Source organism: Rhinopithecus bieti, unplaced genomic scaffold (genome assembly GCF_001698545.2).
Source record: "Rhinopithecus bieti isolate Rb0 unplaced genomic scaffold, ASM169854v2 scaffold_10347, whole genome shotgun sequence".
Lineage (NCBI taxonomy): Eukaryota > Metazoa > Chordata > Mammalia > Primates > Cercopithecidae > Rhinopithecus > Rhinopithecus bieti.
The window spans coordinates 3,861,104-3,881,695 of record NW_016806836.1 but is presented as its reverse complement, the minus strand read 5'-3'; the positions used below and the strand labels follow the sequence as shown (position 1 = coordinate 3,881,695).

General features: G+C 45.7%; 1 protein-coding gene across 1 annotated transcript in view; it reads right to left on the bottom strand.

Annotated features, from left to right (window-relative positions):
- Positions 1 to 18,647: 18,647 nt before the first annotated feature.
- Positions 18,648 to 20,592, bottom strand: part of JPH2 (junctophilin 2) — a 79,040-nt gene continuing 77,095 nt past the window's right edge. The window contains exon 6 of the mRNA XM_017878034.1: positions 18,648 to 20,446. The gene's annotated coding sequence lies outside the window, so the exon portion shown is untranslated. The remainder of the gene's footprint in view (positions 20,447 to 20,592) is intronic.

Below are 20,592 nucleotides of genomic sequence, written 5' to 3'. Positions count from 1 at the left end.
ATTTCTGAGAATGAAAACACACTGGATATAAACAAACAGTCATGTGCAAGAGACTGTACCTAGAAGCAGGAAGCTCAAAACTAATTGGGGGCCAGGTGCGGTGGCTCACTCCTATAATCCCAGCATTCTGGGAGGCTGAGGCAGATGGATCACCTGAGGTCAGGAGTTCGAGACCAGCCTGGCCAACATGGTGAAATCCCATCTCTACTTTAAAAATTAGCCAGGCGTGGTGGCACATGCCTGTAATTCCAGCTACTCAGGAGGCTGAGGCAGGAGAATCACTTGAACCTGGGAGACAGAGGTTGCAGGGAGGCAGAGGTGGTGCCACTGCACTGCAGCCTGAGTGACAGAGTAAGACTGTCTCAAAAAACAAACAAAAACACCTAACTGGGGAGGTCACAGAAGGTCTCGCCCAGAAGACAGCACCTGAGCTGAGACCTGGATAACAAGAAGCCCGTGACTCTGAAGGTTGTCCAGTCTGACTGTGGGAGCAGACACTGTTCTTGGTATTGAGGGAGCACGTCTTCCCCCAGTCTCACGTAGCTCCATCTCACACATGCACTGATCAGCAATCTGCCAAGTAAGGGAGACACTCTGCAAACACCTGGGGTGCTCTGTGTAATTCTCTTCTCTCTGGGACTCTGTCCTGAGAAGTCTGCCTACCTTGGTTTTCCCAGGCTCTCAGCCAGTGTCCTCAACTCACGGATTCTGCCAAGTTCCCTGTCTTGGCACTGCAACCTGAAAACTCACTGGGTCAATTGTAGAATGCATTAGCCTGGGCTGCCATGACAAAAGATCCCAGATAGGGTGGCTTCAACAACAGACATTTATGCTCTTCCACGTCTGGAGGCTGGAAGTCCATGATCAAGATGACGGCAAATTCAGTTTCTGTTGAGGACCTGCCCCCTGATGGTAAATGTCCTTCCATGTCCTTCCATGACTTTACTCTGTGCTTACACTGGGGAAAGGAGGGATTTTTAGTGTATGTGTGTATGTGTGTTTTTAGTTAAAGAGGCAGGGTCTCTCTCAGTTGCCCAGGCTGGTCTCAGACTCCTGGGCTCAAGCAATTCTCCCATCTCAGCCTCCCAAAGTGCCAGGATTACAGGCATGAGCCGCTGTGCCCCACCTCTTCCTTTTCTTATAAGGACACCAATCCTATCTGACTAGGGTCCCACCCTTATGGCCTCATTTAACCTTAATTACTTCCCTAAAGACCCTACCTCCAAATATATTCATATCGAAGGTTAGGACTTCAACATATGAATTAGGTGGAGGGTGGCACAATTCTTCCATAACAGGGCTCACTCCATTTGTTTCCCATTTCTCAGGGATCACTGTTCTTTGTTGATGGATATACAGTGTCTTGCAAACCATTGTTTTGTCCCTTATTTTGTTGATCCAGAAGGGAGGTTACCTCTGGTCCCTGGTACTGTATCTTGGCTGGTCTTAGATTTTTCACATTTTTGTGCATAAAATAGTATCATAATTTTTTTCAGTTTTGTTTTATGGTCATTTGCAATATTTTGTACGTATGTGCCTTTGTCTTTATTACACTAGCTAGTATTTTTTTTCCACAGGAACAATTCTGAGTTCTACTATTTCCTTTCCCTTTTCTGATTATTCTATGTACTTGTGTTTATTAATTCTCCCTTCCACATCTTTTCATTGATATTTGTTTTGTTTTGTTTTTGAGACAGAGGCTCACTCTGTCACCCGGGCTGGAGTGCAGTGGCACAATCTCGGCTCACTGCAACCTCCTAGGCTCAAGCGATTCTCCTGCTCAGCCTACCAAGTAGCTGGGATTACAGGCACCCACCACCATGCCCAGCTAATTTCTATATTTCTAGTAGAGACAGGGTTTCACCTTGGACAGGCTGGTCTCGAACTCCTGACCTCAAGTGATCTGCCTGCCTCGGCCTCCCAAAGTGCTGGGATTACAGGTGTGAGCCACCATACCTGGCCCTTTTGTTATTTTTATTGTTGTTCATTTCTTAACTGTGAGTTGGAAATTAAACTTTTATCTTTTTAATATATTTATTGCCATACCTATTCAATGGTATGAGTTCTTAGCTAAGCACTGTATTGGCTGTGTCCTGGTGATTCTGATATGTTTTTATTCATAAAAAAGCTTTTAATTTCAATAAAACATACTCCAGAAAATGCACAGGTCTTGAGACAGCTGACAAACCCATTACAGAGCGAACATACTCATGAAACCAACACCTGGATCAAAAATATGACATTGCCAGCATCCTAAAACTTCCCACTGTGCCACTTCCCAATATCCCTCCATCCCCCAAGCAACTATTATCCTGACTTCTAACACAATAGATTATCCCTGTTTTTGAACATTATATAAGTGATATCATGACGGAGTCTCTTAGGTCTGTCTAGTTTCACCCAGCATTATGTTTGTATAATGTGTCCATATTTCTGCACGTAGAAGAAAAATCTGTTAAAATGTTATGACTGAAATCAATAGAAAATGCAAAATTGCTCCTTAAAAATCTACGTTATTACAAATGTTCCAAGCAGATTTCATGATTTGGGGAAAAGGTTGAATCGCTTACCCAATAATATGCAACAGGTTAAAGACAGGAAGTACTCCAAAGTCACATCAGAAAAACAGAAAGATGCCTACCTAACTGGAAAGAAACTAAAAATTTAATAATTTGCATAACTCTTACTCAACCATTTATATTTTTTTGACTTTAAAAAATTGCTAAAATGAAATCTTACATTTATCAAGTTTGCTCATGTAGGGATTATGCACAATAAACATACATCCTCTTGGCCAGGCATGGTGGCTCATGCCTGTAATCCCAGCACTTTGGGAGGCCAAGGCAGGCAGATCACGTGAGGTCAAGAATTTGAGACCAGCCTGGCCAACATGGTGAAACCCCATCTTCACTAAAAACACAAAAATTAGCTGGGCATGGTGGCAGGTGCCTGTAATCCCAGCTACTCGGGATGGGGGAGGCAGGAGAATCACCTGAACCCAGGGGCAGATGTTGCAGTGACCTGAGATGGTGCCATTGCACTCCAGCCTGGGCAACAGAGTGAAACTCCGTCTCAAAAAAATAAATAAAATAAAATAAAATAAAATAAACATACATCCTCTTTATACAATGCTTTTGGAGTGAGACCGATCATGTGATGCAAATCACTCCAGACTGGGAATAAAAGTCAAGTTTGAGTCTCTGTCCATCAGTGATAACCAAAATGAAGTTAATTAGATTCAAATATTTCATTTTCAAGCATAAAATAGGACATTCACAAGACATGCTGAGGTTTTTTCTGTAGTTCTAAAACATAACATGATCCTAAATATATTTAGACAACCAAAAATTATATCAGAGACATGAGAAAATCTGGCAAGAGGGTGATTTAAAGAGGTGGACCCAGCTCACCCTCCGTATACATTTTCTACTATTTTTGCTATTAAGTTTTCTGGTATTAAAAATTACCAAAACGTAGTGGATTAAAACAAGACAAATATCTTACCTTACCTTATTATCTCACAGTTTTGTGGGCCAGAGTCCAGCAAGGGTCTCACGGGGCTGAGATTGAGGTATCAGCAGGGCCATGTGCCTTTCGGGAAACTGTAGGAGGATATCTGCTTCCTGGCCTCTTCCAGCTTTCAGAGACCCCCTTCCTCCATCTTCAAAGCCAGCAACATAGCGTGTAGGCAACCCTACTTCCATCACCACGTCCCTTTCTCTGACCACAGTTGCTACTGGTTGTCTGCTCTTAAGGAGCCCTGTGATTAGATTGGATCTACCTGGATAATCCAGGCTCCTCGCCCCAACTCAAGGACAGATGATAGCAACTTTAATCAATTCCCTTTTGCCATGCAAGGTAACATACTCACAGGTCCTGGGGACTAGAATGTGGACATTGTATTAGGCCATTCTTGCCGTGCTATAAAGGAACACCTGAGACTGGGTAATTTACAAGAAAAGAGGTTTAATTGGCTCACGGTTCTGTAGGCTTACAGTTTCAAGGATGGCATCAGCGTCTATCCAGCTTCTGGGGAGGCCTACAGGGGGCTTTACTCATGGTGGAAGATGAAGGGAAGCAGTCTGTTACATGGTGACAGCAGGAGAAAGGGAGGGAGGTGGAGTGGGAGGTAGGGGGTGTCACACGCTTTTAAACAGTCAGATCTGATGACTCACTCACTATAACCAGGACAGCACCAAGCCATGAGGGATCTGCCCCCATGACCCAGATACCTCCCACTAGGCCCCACCTCCAACACTGCAAATTACATTTCAGTGTGAGATCTAGGGGGACAAATATCCAAACTATATCAGAAATCTTTAGGGGCAGTAGTTTTCCTCCTCCCGTGCTTTTTTCAGCAATCTTGATGGAGTAACTCCAATTCTAGAGCTAGCAGGATAGTGAAGCTTAGAAAGTGCACTTGATTTTGTTTTTAATCAGCCCTATCCAGCTCCTGTCCTGTCACTCAAATCTCCAGGGGCCAAAGCCTAGATGATCCTTTATTTCCTGTTAAACAAAGCTTCAGATGGCAAAAGCTCATGTCTCCACCAGGCCTTAAGACCAAGGACTTCCTGAGCTCCCTGAGGGAGTCTGCTCAGTGGATGCTTTTGAATTATCTGTACCAGGGACTGGCAAATCTTTTCTGTAGGGGACAGAAAGGAAGTATTTTAGGCTTTGCGGGCCACATGGAATCTGTCACAACTACTCTGTGACCAGACGGAGGGCCTTGAGTGTGAGTTGTCCGGGTCCTCGGCGTTTTGAACAAAGAATTGGACAAAACACACAGTGACAAAGGAACAAAACAAAGCAACAAAGCAGTGAAAGCAGGGATTGATTTTTTATTTTATTTATTTATTTATTTATCTTTGAGACAGAATCTCACTCTGTCGCCCAGACTGGAGTGCAGTGGTGCGATCTTGGCTCGCTGCAACCTCTGCCTCCCGGGTTCAAGCCATTCTCCGAAAGCAGAGATTTATTAAAGTGGAAAACACTCCACAGGTGGGAGTGGGCCCGAGCAAGCAGCTCCAGGGCCTGGTTACGAAGTTTTCTGGGTTTATAAGTACTCGTTTTGAGGTCCCTATCGGCTACAAAAATGAGTACCAAACTCATGTTTTGCCTTAGAGAAAATAAAGGATCATCTAGGCTTTGGGCCCTGGAGATTTGGGGAACAGGACAGGAGCTGGATGTCAGGTCCACAACTAAGCCAAATGTCCTGCTTGGGGTCAGGTTCAGGCCCATACTGAGGTCCAAGGGGAGTGGGTGGATGGGCAGATAGCTAAAAACACTGGGCGGGGTGCCGTAGGCAGGTGAAATGTAGTTTTATTCAGCAGTTCTCTCATCAACAGCTCTTACACACTCTTCTCTCATCAGCAGTTTTCTCACACTGTCTGCCCTGTTTTAGCTGCTTGCGCTGGCTGCTCCCACACACCGCTGTGCTGCCGGCTCTCCCTTGCCTTCAGGGTCAGCAGCTTAACTCTTTTTCTGGGTACAAGCTGGTTCCTGGCTCCCTACCGCCTGCCTGCAAGACGGACATAGGCTCTCTCTGTTCCTCTGGGCACCAGCGAGCCGAACCATGTCGAGCCACGCCCAAGAGCCAAGCCCAGCCATGTCCCCAGAGCCCCGTGCAGTGTCGGCAGGACAGTCATACCTTTTACAGACAATAGTGGCATAGAGCCAAGTACGAACTTACACAAACAGGTTATATAACAAGTGGAGGTGTGAGCCTGCACACCAACCCTGCTGAGTCATGCAGGCCTGGATGTCTGCCTCGATTCCTTGACCAAAGCGCATCCATGTGAAGGAAATAATGTATACAGTGGTCCATTTCCAAGACAAAGTGCCTTGAATTGGCTTAGGTCAGCAAACTACAGAAGAAACAAGATATACTAGGCTTCTGCTTGGATAGCCGATGCCTGCTTGTCAGCCTCTCCCTTCTCCCCTTCCTCCCTCGCTTAGTTGCCCTCACTCAAACCAAAGCCATTTAGTCTGAAAGTTTACTAGCCTGCAAAATAGCTCACTTTGTTCTTATCAGCCTCCCCAGATACTTAGGTCATTAGGTCATAAGTCAAATACTTAAAAAGCCCCTGAGCGAACTAGGATTGCAATGCATTGTGGGCTGCAACAAAATGCAGCAAGACAACCCTAAAACAGAACATCTAAGGCCGCTAACCACCATCAGTAGGTGAAGTCCGGGAAGAATGTGACCCCACAGTACTCAGCCTTTGGGGAACCTGGGGAGAGACCCGTGCACTAGAGGATGAATTGCTTGTTGTGACTGTGCTGGGTGCACCTGCTCATTAGACACCCAGTCTTGCAAGATGGTCATTAAAAGTCTCACTTTCACTATTCTCTGGGTCTCTAAGTCCATTCTTTGAGTTCAAACGCATGAATTTGTATCTCACACATGCACCTTACACTGGATAGGGCTGATTGAAAACAAAATCAAATACACCTTCTAAGTTTCACCTTCCTGCTAGCTCTGGAGCTGGAGTTACTCCATCAAGATTGTGGAAGAAAGAGTGTGGTAGGAAGAACAATGGTGCCGCTAAAGATGTCCATTCTTTATCTGGATGAAGGATTTGGCCCGTGGCTAATTAAAGGCTGAAGTGAATTGGTCCGCAGTCATCTGGAGACGGAGTGGAATGGCACCCTATGCAGATGAGGGGATGGCCGGCACTTGGCCCACAGACAATCCGAGGCACTTTCCTTTCCATCTGAGACATGGTGGAAGGTTGTATGGAGAGTAACCTTTGATTCCTTGTTATCCCAGCATGGCAAGATGAAGTTTTTCCTTTTGGTTTAGCTTTTGGAAGTTGGTGTTAATTGGTCTTAGAGTCCCTGCCCCCAGACCCAAGTGTTTCCCTTTTGATCCAGCTTTAGGAAGTCAGCACACACTGGCCTTAAGTTCCCAGGTCCAAACCCTATTCTCCTGCCTCAGTTCAATCTGTCAATATGAAGACTGAACACACATCATTAAATGAGCATAGCTGTGGGCCAATAGAATTTTATTCATAACACTGAAATGTGAATTTTACATGATTTTTCACATCATGAAATGGTCTTCCCTTGTTTCCCACCCTAACCATTTAAAACAGTAAAAACCGACTGGGCGTGGTGGCTCATGCCTATAATCCCAGTACTTTCGGAGGCCGAGGTGGGCGGATTACTTGAGGTCAGGAGTTTGAGACCAGCCTGGCCAACATGGTGAAACCACGTCTTTACTAAAAACAAAAATTAGCTGGGCATGATGGCACATGCCTGTGATCCCAGCTACTCAGGAGGCTGAGGCAGGAGAAATGCTTGAACCCAGGAGGTGGAGGTTGCAGTGAGCCAAGATCCCACCACTGCACTCCAGCCTGGGCGAGAGTGATACTCTGTTTCAAAAATAAATACATAAATAAATAAACACATATGTAAAATTGTTCTTAGCTCAAAGAAAAAAAAAAAAAAACAGACATCGGGCCAGATTTTGCCCATCAGCCATGTTTTGCCAGCCTCTGATATTCACAAAGGGTTATCTTCTGTCTGCTGAGTATGGCCTTGGCTCAATACCACAGACCTGAAGCAGACAGGACTCAAATCTCTGCAGCTGGGAGAGTTTTTAAATGCAGCTACAAAGTTTTCCTGAATATTAGATATATTTGCAGGTTGCCAGCTTGTTAGATAAGCACTCACGGGGCATTGTGCTTGCTGCTATTTTGCCCTGATCAACACTTTTACGTCGTGACCGATAAGAAAGCTCAGAGAACCTAGCAGCCAAGAATAGCAAAGGAAAACAGTTAGGAGAGGAGGTAATTACCCTCTCTACCACCAGAGATAGAGGGTGGAGGGTGGAGGTTAAAAGGGTGGGCCCTGGAGTCACAGTAAATTACTCAGGGTAAATCATGTAAATTTTCAGGCCACCAGTTTCCTCATCTGCATAATAGGGATGATGTCAGTGTCTGTCTAATTATATCATTGATAGGATTAAATGTCATGCATTTAAAATACTTAGTGTCTGCTTGTTAGCTTTAAGTGGTTGGTTTTCACTACCTCCACTATTAACTACCCTGGGATAAAAAAGCAAAAGGAAAAACAAAGACAATTTGTACAATTAACTCCTAAGAAGGTGAAAGAGTTAGTGGAAGAGATGAGAACACTTTAATAACAAATAAATAAGAACTTTCAAGAAAATGCAATTGGGTTTGATGACTTTCTGGAAGTAGAATGTTTGAAAACTTAAAAGAAATATCCAATAGTTGGACTGGAATAAATGGGAATCAAGGTATAGTAAGTGACAGGACATCTCCTCATAGGGATGAAAGAACAGGTAGACCAGGGGAAGGGAGGACATTTAGAAAGCAGGCACAAAACACCCCATGAGAATCCAGGGTGCAGGGAAACACAGAATTAGAAGAGTTGGACAATTAATCCTATTTGAGAGGATAAGTTCTATTAGCTGAAGACTGAATTTTTTTTTTTTTGGGGGGACAAGGTCTTGCTCTGTCACCCAGGCTGGAGTGCAGTGACACAATCTCGGCTCACTGCAACCTCTGCCTCCAGGTTCAAGCACTTCTGCCTCAGACTTCCAAGTAGCTGGGATTACAGGTGCACCACCTGTACACCACCACACCCGGCTAATTTTCATATTTTTAGTAGAGACAGGGTTTCACCATGTTGGTCAGGCTGGTCTCAAACTCCTGACCTCAAGTGATCTGCCCACCTCAGCCTCCCAAAGTGCTGGGATTACAGGAATGAGCCACTGCACCTGGCCTGAAGTCTCAAATTTTGACACCAAAAGAGCACATTGTTTCCAGGACAGGATTAATTCCTAAAGAACTCACCTTAGACACATGCTCTGTTTAAATTCTGAAGACTGAATCTTAGAAGATCTGACACGACTTCAGAGGGAAAGAAAAGAAGAGTTCACTCACAAAACTAAAAGAATAAGTAATGGAGAAAGGACTCCCTATTGAATAAATGGTGCTGGAATAACTGACTAATCATACGCAAAAGATTGAAACTGGATCCCTTTCTTACACTGTATGCAAAAATCAACTCAAGATGGATTAAAGACTTAAATGTAAAACCTAAAACTATAAAAACCTGGGAAGATAACCTAGGAAATACCACTCTGTACATAAGCCCTCACTAAGATTTCATGATGAAGACTCCAAAAACAATTGCAACAAAAACAGAAATTGACAAATGGGACCTAATCAAACTAAAGAGCTCTGTACAGCAAGAAGAATTATCAGTAAACAGAAAACCTACAGAATGGGAGAAAATATTTGCAAACTATACCTCCAGCAAAAGCCTAATATCTAGAAACTATAAGGAACTTGAACAAATTAACAAGCAAAAAACAACCCCATTAAAAAGTGGGCAAAAGGCATGAACATTTTTCAAAAGAAGACATACACATGGCCAGCAAGCATATGAAAAAATGCTCAATGTTACTAATCACTAGAGAAGTGTAAATCAAAACCACAATGAGATACCATTTCACACCAGTCAGAATGGTTATTTTTAAAAAGTCAAAAAATGACAGATGCCAAAGAGGTTGCAGAGAAAAGAGAACACTTATACACTGCCGGTGTGAATGTAAATTAGTTCAGCCATTGTGGAAAGCAGTCTATCAACTTGTCAAAGAACTTAAAACAGAAGTTCTATTCAACCCAGCAATCCTATTATTGAATACATACCCAAAGGCATAGAAATCATTCTACCACAAAGACACATATATGTTCATTGCAGCACTATTCACAATAGCAAAGACACGGAATCAACTTAAATGCCCATCAATGGTAGACTGGATAAAGAAAATGTGATTCCTATATGCCATGGAATACTACGCAACCATAAAAAAGAACAAGATTATGTTCTTTGCAGCAACATGGATGGAGCTGGAGACCATTAATCTAAGTAAACTTAACATAGAAACAGAAAACCAAATACCATGTGTTCTCACTTATCAGTAAGAGCCAAATATTGAATACATATGAACATAAAGGAGAGGACGGGAGTTGCTGGGGCCTACCTGAGGGTGGAAGTTGGGAGGAGGGTAAGAATAAAAAAATTACCTATCAGGTCCTATGTTTATTACCTGGGGGATGAAATGTCTCTACTCCAAACCCCCATGACATGCAATTTACCTATATAACAAATCTACACATGTATCTCTGAACCTAAAAGTGTAAAAAAAGAAATTGTGTACCTTTAAAGCTTATTCACAGATACAACTCTCAATATATTAGCAATATATTAAACATATTTATTTTTCAATAATACATAGGTAGAAATTAATAATATCTACTTTCACATTCAATATAGTGCATTCCTTACAGTGCTTGCCCCTGATTTTGGAGATTAATGCTGCAGAAAATATAGAGCTAAAAAAGGCATAGGTAAGCAACAGAGCTGCATGATCCCATCTGTATTCTAGAAGTCCACTAGAAGAGTGGAGAAGGACAAATTCCTAGAAAGACACAAACTACCAAAACTGACTCAAGAGGAAATAGATAACCTGAGGAGACCTATCAAAAGTAAAGAGGTTGAATTACTAATGTCTAAACTTCCCATAAAGATTCAATCGTTGTAGGTCACATGCTTCTAGGAAGTCATCCATTTCTTCTAGGTTATATAACTTCTAGGCTACATAACAAAGGAAATAATTATCAGACTGAAGAAACAATCCACGAATTGAGAGAAAATATTTGCAAACTATACATCTGAAAAGGGGCTGATATCCAAAATATATAAGGAATTCAAAGACTCAACAGCAGGCAAACAAATAACCCAATTAAATATGAGCAAAGGTTCTCAATAGGCACTTCACTAAAGATTAGATACAATTGCCCAATAGATATATGACAAAATACTCAACATCTCTAATCATTAGGAAAATGCACATTAAAACCACGATCAGATTTCACCTCACACCTGTTGGAATGGCTGTTACCAAACAGATGAATGACAAGTGTTAGTGAGGATATGAAGAGATGGGAACCCTTGTGTACTCTGGGTGGGAATGTAAATTAGTACAGCCATTTTGGAAAACAGGTTGAAGATTCCTCAAAAAACTGAAAGAACACCTTTGTCCTCTAACAAAGGTGTCATTGTGGGGTCCTTCCTCTGTAGTCAAGGCTGTCTGGGTCTGTGAACTTATTTAGGTCTGGGAACTATGTATGAGGCCGTGGCTCTCTATTGCAGCGACTCAAGTAAGGCTTCTACCTATCAAACCTACAGTTTGTCCAGTAATACTTTAGCAGATGGTCCAGCTATTTCATCTCCCCAAGGACACCAGGATTGATTAGCTTCTGGTAAAAATCCCTGCATGTCAAACCTCCTGATTGCTATTGGTTCACGTTGCCCACTACAGAACTTGCACTCACCTTGTCTGTGAAAGTTAAGTACTACCACTTACTTAGCTTCTACCATCTTGACATCCTTTCATTCTTATTGAAATCAGGGGGAAAAAATAGTTTTTTATAACATAACAGTGCCAATTATGAGCCATTAATGAGCTGTGTAACAACCTTTTCCCACTGTCTCTACCTGGATATAGGGATCCAATCCAAGTAAATACTAAGAAAAATAATTCTACTGACTGATATTAGATAGGATTGGGGGGAAGAAGAGACAGAGGAAACAAGAGAACATGGAGGAAAAACTAAACTTGCGAAATGAAATAATGAGTGGAGTTGGAGGGAGGGTTCTTGGTGAGTATCAGTGCAGCCCAAAAGGATCAGGTGGCCTGAAGGGATAATGTCATCATGGCTGGAGACTGGACACCCAAGGAACCCCCTCCTCTGACCACATTTTTCTCTGTGACTTCTCCTGCAGTGGTAGATTGGGTTTTTATTCCCAGTTCTTCACTCCTTATAAAATAATCATATGGCCAGGTGTGGTGACTCTTGCCTGTAATCGCAGCACTTTGGGAGACTGAGGTGGGAGAACAGTCTGAGCCCAGGAATTTGAGGCTGCAAAGAGCTATGATGGTGCCACTGTGCTCCAGCTTGGGCAACAGAGGAAGACCCTGTCTCAAAGAAAAGAAATCATATATCCACCCTTTTGTGGTAAGTACTTCCCTCTAGATTTGGTAGAGTTTACTTCCCCCACACCACTGTTGTTGGGCTCAGTCATGGGACTTGATTTGGCCAATAGGATCTATGCAGACATGATAGGAGCAGAGGCTTTCATTCCTGCACTTCTGCCATCCACCGTAAGACAAACATGCTCCGTTGGCACTGGTCCCAACATGAGAAACAACTGGAGGAAACCTGACCCTTTCCCTTAGTCTGAAGCAGAGCCAACACAGTCAACCCACAGATGTATGAGCAAGAAAAAAAATGTTTGTTGTCATCAGGGTTGCTTGTTATGCGGTATTATCACAGCAATATTGCATTACTACACTTACTTTCTTTTTTGAGAATTTCATTCCACTCTCCCTTTTCTGCTTAACTTTCATGTATCTCAAATGATGTTATAATGTCTTTTTGTATTTCTGATGAGGCTCAGGGATCTCCTTTTCCCCTCATCCACATACCTAAAAACCACCTTGTGCACATAACCAATCCCACCCATTTGTAATGGGCTCTGTACAAAGGCCACATTAATTGCACCACTCCCCCATTCCCACACACATACCCATGCTCTGCCAGGAAACCTCCTGCGTAGAGAAGCATCTGGGGTATGGGAAGAGCTTTGGTGTGTCAGAAAGGTCTCAACAAAAGCATAAAGTTTAAGAGACATTGTGTGACCTGTCCTGGGTCATACATTTTAACAGATAGAATGTGTTTCGCTCCAAGTAACAAAAAACCTGATGAACAAGGACTGAAATCTTGAGAACAGTTATTATTTACTTAACAAGAAGTCTGGTTGTAGATGGTTCAAGAATTGATTTAGTAGCTTCAAAATCAAGTGGGTTGGCATCTTGGCAATTCTCTTGACCTTCCCTTCATGGTTGTGAAATGGCTGCCACAGCATCAGCACCCATGACCCCCAACCTGCATCCAAAAGCAAGAATAAGGGGGAAAGCCAAGGTAGCAAGAGAGACTTTGTTTGCTTTCATCTCTTATTTTATCATAGAAGAAAGTCTTTCTCAGGAACCCCCAGGTGAGCTTTCACTTATGTTTCGTGGACAATTCTGTCTCCTGGATCACAAGGCTACTCCTAGATGCAAAGGAAGCTAGGAAATGAGTTTTGCTCATGAGTTTTGCTCATGTCTCTGTAGTGGAGGCAGAGATGGGAGGAGGGTCAGGAATGACTGCTGGGTATGTGGTAGACAGAGAGATGCATCATGCATTTATCCCTTCAAGAAGGACTTGCTTCTCTGCAGTGGGAAGTGTGGTCAGTAGACAACTTCCAGCTGTCAGTTTCTTCAAGGTCTGCCCCAGCTTCAGAGAGCTGTCTCACCCAAGGTCATGCCCTTCCCAGAGCAGCCCATACCCAGTGTATTAGTTCATTTTCATGCTACTGATAAAGACATACCTGAGACTGGGCAATTTACAAAAGAAAGAGGTTTAATGGGACTTACAGTTCTAAGTGGCTAGGGAAGCCTCACAATCATGGTGGAAGACAAGGAGGAGCAAGTCACGTCTTACAATAGATGGCAGCAGGCAAAGAGAGAGAACTTGTGCAGAGTAACTCCTCTTTTTAAAATCATCAGATCTCATGAGACTTATTCACTACCATGAGAACAGCACGGGAAAGACTTGCCCCCACGATTCAATTACCTCCCACTGGGTCACTCTGACAACATGTGGGAATTTAAGATGAGATGTGGGTGGGGACACAGCCAAACCATATCACCCAGTAACTGAGCAGGGGAGGGGTATAAAAGCCCAATGGGAGATGCTCTGCAAGCAATCCTTGCCCTGGAGCTCCCACTGGGTTGGACTTTCTCAGGCCTGCATCAAGTTAGACTTCTTCCTCTGCCCTATTCTACATTCTCCTCCTTCCTCTCACAGGTTTTGATCCCTAATAAACATCTTGCAGCCTAGGTGACTCTCAGTGTGTGCTCCTGCAGAATCCAATCAGTGATGGCATCTTCCACATGCCGCAAGGAAGTGATATAGCCAGGATTAGAAACTAGGTCTGTCCAATTCCAAAGCCCCAACCCACCCCTACTCCCCAACCATACTGCCTCTTTGGCCACCATATCCGTTTCCTCAATAAGCACTCACCGAATGTCTACTCTGCCCCAAGACCTAAGTGGGACAATGGGGATGGTACTAGAGGCTGTACTGTCTTGTCTGTTTACCAAAATCCACATCCTTCTCTTCTCCCTGAGGACACACGTAGTCCATATTTCCCAGCCTCCCTTCAAGTTAGTTGAGGCCAAATAACTGAGCTCTGGCTAGTGGAATATGAGCAGAAGTGATGTGTGCTATTTTCCTGGTGAAGGATTTTAGGAAGCAAATTCCATTCTCCATACTCTCTTTCCTTTTCCTTTGGCCAGATGCAGAGACCAACACAGCCCTACGATATGAAGAACCACAGATGGAAAAAAACCTGGGTTCCTGAATCACTGTGATGAGGGACAGCTGTCTATCCTGTTCTATGACAAACTTATATGGTGTATAGCAGTTATGAACTGTGGAGTCTATCACCTCAGCCAAGCTTACACTAACTAATGCATGGATATAGAGATGAATCACAGATAGCCCCTCTCTCAAGGAACTCAGTGTAGTGGAGAAGCTGTGGATAGGAAGAGATACAGGGTTGTGTAGTTAGGAACTGGGCCTTGAGAGAGAGGTCTGAGTTTTGTCCTGGCTCCTAGGAAGTAATTTCTAAACCCTTATGATATCCTGATTAACAGGAGTGTCTTTGTTATTCATGGTGGGCTCCTGGGACCACAACTCATAGTTTATGCTAACAAGATGGCTTGTGGTGAGTGCTGGCCATGCCAGAAAAATCAACCACAGGGTTAAAGGATTGGGGCTTTGGGCTATGTGATGTCAGCTTGACGTTTGGGTGTGGGGAGGGGTATGGAGGTTAAGTTTAACCATGTGGGCAATGATTCAATCAATCACCTCTACATAATGAAGTCCCAATAAAAACTCTGGACACTAAAGCACTGGTTAGCTTCCCTGGTTGGCCATACTTTGACAAACTGTTACTTACCAATGCTGGCTAGGTAACAGATACCGAGGACACAAGTGTTTAGCATTTGGAACCCTCCCAGATTCCACCCTATGTCCCTTTCCCTTGGCTGGTTCTGATTCACATTCTTTGTTTGTAATAAATGTGACTTGAGTAGAATAGCTTTCAGTGAGTTCTGTCTTTCTAGTGAATTATTGAGTACGAGGGTAGTCACAGGAACCCCCTTGTTTGTAGCCAGTCAGCATGAAGTGATGGTGGCCCTGGAGACCCCCAAACTTGTATCTGGTGTCTGAAGGGAGAGTAGCTGTGACTCTACAGCCTCAAGATGTAAATAGCTTTAAAAGATCACTAAGAAGTGATTGTACACCACTGCACTCCAGCCTGGGTGACAGAATGAGACTCCATCTCAAAAAAAAAAAAAAAAAAAGAAGAAGAAGAAGAGGAAGAGGAAGGAAGAAGAAGAAGAGGAAGAGGAAGAAGAAGAAGTAGTAGTAGTACTAGTAGAAGTAGAAGTAGAAGTAGTAGTAGTAGTAGTAGTAGCAGCAGCAGCAGCAGTAGTAGTAATAGTAGTAACTGTAATGTAGGCACCTGGTCAAGACAGCCTGGAGTGAATGAATGTTCTGACACATGGGGTGCCCTGGCATCTGTTGCCCTCCATGAGGGTCTTACCTGCAGTTGGTCTGTGGACAAAATATGACTCCCCATTCAGTCCAGGCTCTGTCACTGACTTGCTGTGTGATCCTTACAAATCACGACACTTTCTCCAGACCTGTTTCCCCATAGGAAAAACAGGGGGCCAGATGAGCTGATATCTTAGAGTGCCTCCATCTGACAACCTAAGGAGTTATTTCCTCAGGCTTCTTCAGAGACCCCCTCCTTCCTTCCCTGAGCTCCTTCAGGAATTCTGAATCATTGCACTCATATCCAATAGACAAATGTCCCCTGCTACATCCCTGTTGACTAGCATCTCCCCTCAGCTGGCTCATCTGCAGTGATGGGAAGTTCACTCTTTCATGGTGGGAGCAGTGTGGTTCTGTAAGAGAGCACAGGCTCTGGGTTTCAGTCCCAGCTCTGTCCTTCCCTCACTGTGATACCTTGAACCAATCATTCCATCTCCCCAAGGCTCAATTTTCCTCATCTGCAAAATGGGTGGATGAATACCTACATCATGGAGATATTGCGAAGAATGGAAAGTAACAGTGCATTTACCATCGGCTCACACCATGCTGGGAATTGTTCTAAGTTCTGTGTTCATATTTTCAATCTGAAGAGGCAGGTAACATGGTATTCATCACCCCCAGAAAAGTAAGAAAGTTCTAGATGTTAAGGGACAGAGCCAAGATTTGAACCAGCAACCATGTGCTGAACCATACAGCTGTTCTGCCACCACATACAGGAGGTGAAGGGCTTAGCACAAGGCCTGACCTATGGCCACCTGACTCCATTGAGTGTACCAGCAAGACAGGCCGAGAGAGTGAGAGGGAGTGGGAACTTTGGCCTCCATAGGCATAGTCAGAGTTTCGCACAAAGCAAGAACCTAAGAGCTATTTTAGTTTCAGCATACATGCAAGTTTCATGTTTTACAGTTTAGGTATTATTTGTATTTTAAGTTTCTTATTTGGGGGAGAGCATCTTCGTATCACTTTTTCAGGCGTGGCACCTCCAAAGGTCATCATCTGGGCCTGCATCTCTTCCAGAACAGCCGGGTCTTCTGTAGGTCCATCAGATTATGAAACTTCCCTTCTTGCCTGAATCCCAAATCTGACCCCCATGGTTCCTAGGTCCCCTCCCTTACACTGCCCTGGAAGAGTCCTGCAAAGACCTCAAGGCAGTGAACCAGCAATGCTCTTAAGTTCACGCATGGTACAAAACACCTTAAATGCATTCCAGGCACGGCGGGAGACCCATCAGACTTCCTAGAGCTGCCTGTGGTCAAGACTAGAAGAGGAGGCATCAGCCTGGCTGTGTCCTACCCCTGAGCCAACAGGGGGTGCTGTCTTCAACCAACCCTACCTGGCTCTGAGTCTCCAATCCTGGGGCTCAGGAAGCCACCTCCTTTGTAAACCATCCAAAGTGAGTTTAATACAGCCACCCCCGCCCCCAACTCATCCAACACACACAAACACACACACACAGTGTCTGCAGACCGGCCAACTGGGCTGGCTACCCACCTGCTCTCCCTCTGTGGGTTTTTATCAAAGGCTACAGATTAAAACAATTTCCTCCTCATTCCCACTCCCACCTCCTCTCCTGTGGTTCCTCTAAGCCCGTCCTTCTTGGAATCCCAGCATCATTCCAGAGTTTTGAAAACTTTTTTTTCCCAGATGGAGTCTTGCTCTGTCACCCAGGCTGGAGTGCAGTGGCTTGATCTCGGCTCACTGCAACCTCCGCCTCCCGGGTTCAAGTGCTTCTCCTGCCTCAGTCTCCCAACTAGCTGGGTTTACAGGCACGTGCCACCAGACTTGGCTAATTTTTGTATTTTCTTTTTTAGTAGAGATGGGGTTTTGCCATGTTGGCCAGGCTGGTCTCAAACTCTTGACCTCAAGTGATCCACCTGCCTTAGCCTCCTCTAACATGCTGGGATTACAGGTGTGAGCCACCATGCCCAGCCTAAAACCTCTTTATCACTATAATCTATCTCATTTGCGCCTCACAACTGCATTGCCTATGATGAAGGCCATAGGGCAGGGATTGCAGTCTCCTCAGCAGAAGAGGAAACTGAGGCACAGAAAGAGGGAGTGAGGGAGCACACGGCCCATCAGTGACAGGGCTGGGTTGGGTGGGGGAGCCAGGCTCCTGAGGACAGGGTGTGCCTAAACTCAAGCCTACTGTTGGTTGAGGGACCCTCTTCTCTAACCCCCTCGCTGGGAACCACCAACTTTGAGAGTAACTTCATGGGCAGTGCTTATTCAAGAGAACTGCTTTCCTGCCACCAACTTGCTGTGTGCGTGACCTTGGGCAAGTCCCTCTGCTCTAAGCCTCTGTGGAGTGTGGAGATCACATCAGGGTCCCCCACTGATTGAGATATTCTGACTAAACAACTAGTACCTGAATCACCTCCACCCCTTTGGGGTCCCTGGGATCCTCTATCAAAATGCAAGAGGGCTTGTAGCAGAGCTAACAGCACTGTAGTGTGATAACAACACTCGTCTCCATTTCTCCACTGCTTTCTACAGCCTCAACATCTAATGTAATCCCCACTGCCAGAACGTAGGCACTGTTATTATCCCCATTTTATAGATAAGAAAACAGGGGCTCAGAGAAGTGAAGAAAGTGGCCGGGCTAGCATTGGAGCCTGGGGGGACTCCACCTCAAAGGGCGGGCTCTTGATTCTATTGTCAGCTACTCATAGAAGTTTCTGGAAGTTTGCTTCAGAAACTCCACTGTAGCAGCTCTGTGGCCTTTGAGCCCCCATTCAAACTGAAGCCCTTCAGCTGCCCCTCAAGTATCGTGAGAACGAGGACACAGATGGGCAGGACCCACATCTCCCAGCCTCTTTCCACCCACCCTCCTTGAGCCAGCCCCTCATCCTGGACCCACAAGCACGTTGCAGCCCAGCCAGAGCCCGTGAGCAGATGCAGATTTATTATTGCACAGACTGCAGCATCCTGAACCCCAACCCCAAACACCAGCCCCCAAACTAGGCCTGGGAGCTTTGGCAGGCACAGGCTTGTCTCCAGCACCAGCCAACAAAAACCAGGACAAGAATCTTGGAGACTGAGCCTGGAGCCCGTCAGCACTGAGCAGTGCCCCTGCCCCATTCCCCTCATGCTCCAGGAGTCTTGAGAAGCTCAGATGCAGATACAGAGCTGTGGGCCATGGCCAGCTGAGGATGGAAGAATCTGCAGGTTCTCCTCCATGAAAAATGCAGTCCCAGATTCCAGCCAAGTCACAAGGTCCCAGCAGGGCTTGAAACAGCAAATGTGAAGCTAAGGGAGAAGGCTCCCAAGCACTGAGGGGAAATGGGGAAGCTGACCCCATCAGAAGCAAACTCCTAGGTCCCAGAGCTGCCTGGGGAGGCCCTGCCACAAAGCCAAAGCCCCCAAGGTCCACAGAAATGAAGGGAGGACAGCAGCAGTTCCCTCTGGCTCAGCTTGGAGGCCACGTCCTTCCCCAGGCTTGGAGGGGCCTGGAAGTTCTTTCCCTCCATCCTCCTGGAGGCAGGAAACCACAGCCTTTGGCCCTCACCTCACCCCCAGGAAACCCAAGGGCCCAGAGACCTAGTGTGGTACAAAACATCTTTAAGTGAGGTACATCCAAGTAGCCATCTTCTGCCAAGTAAGCCAAAGGGGCTTATAACTGCACCCAGGCTGTACCCAGCTGGAGCCCCAGACTTGCTCCTCTCCTGCCGGGAAATGCTTCTTGACAAGCAGCGTGTCTTCAACACCTGCCTTAGTGTTTGCCCCAGGGACATCTCCCTGGGCTTCCATGGGCTTCTGTGCTCCCCTGAGCTTTCAGTGGGCCCTGATGGGGGAGGAGACAAGCCATTTCACAGGGCATCATAGAAGATTTCTCTCACCGGTCCCAGGCCTCCTGCAGGTGACCCTCTAGCATCCCCAGCACACGGGAAACCCCAAATGCAATCCCAGTCTCAGACACACTCCAAAGCAGGCCATCATCACTGCACCTTAACCCCTCTTCCCACCCCCGCCCCTTGGCCACCTGGCCAGCAGCTTCCCAGCCAGAGGCTCCATGGGGTCTCCCCTCGTCTATTGGTCAAGAAGGGAAGCTAACTGGACTGGTGGGAGGAGACAGAGTACTGTGTTCTGGGATATTCAAACTGACCTTGTCCATTTCCTCTACTGTCACCCAGAACATCTACAGGCAAGGGAGACGGTGCGGGGTGCAGACTGCACAAGGACAGGCCTCTGCACTGGTCTGAGAGGGTCTCAGCACCCACCCCACCCAGCTTCCCTGGGAGGCCTCAGCCCACAGCCAAAGGATTAAATCAAAGTGGGGCAGGGTGGGAGGAATGGGGATGGGATTGAATATTAACGTCCTGGTTAGGTGACATTTCCCAAAACACACAAAAGCCCAGGGAGGGGACAACCTAGGGAAAGGCAAGGGAGTGGAGGAAGGCAGGGGACAGGAGCAGATCAGGAAGCTCAAGAGATCAGGGTGCTTCTCTCTGGGCTCTCCTTGCCCCTGGGCAGAGAGCTCCTGAAGGAGCCCAGGACATTCTATTCCTCTTGGCACCACCACCGCCACCCAGCACAGGCACCATGGGAGGCCTCCTGAAACTCTTGTGGGGTGAATGTGAACTGGACCACGGGGCTCCGGGTCCAGAGTCCAGTCCTCTTTGGCCACCCTGCCTGGCACTGCAAAAAGACGGTCCTCATGTCCTCAGCAGGAAGTTCTGGCTCTGCAAAGAGATAGCAAAAGGGTCAGGTGAGGGAGGGAGGGCAGTGGCTGGGACGCCAAGCCAGGTGCAGGGCTCAAGCCTCAGGGTTCATCTTCTCTGGGGCAAGATCCCACCTCCGCATCCCCCAGACAGCCTTGTCCCTTGGT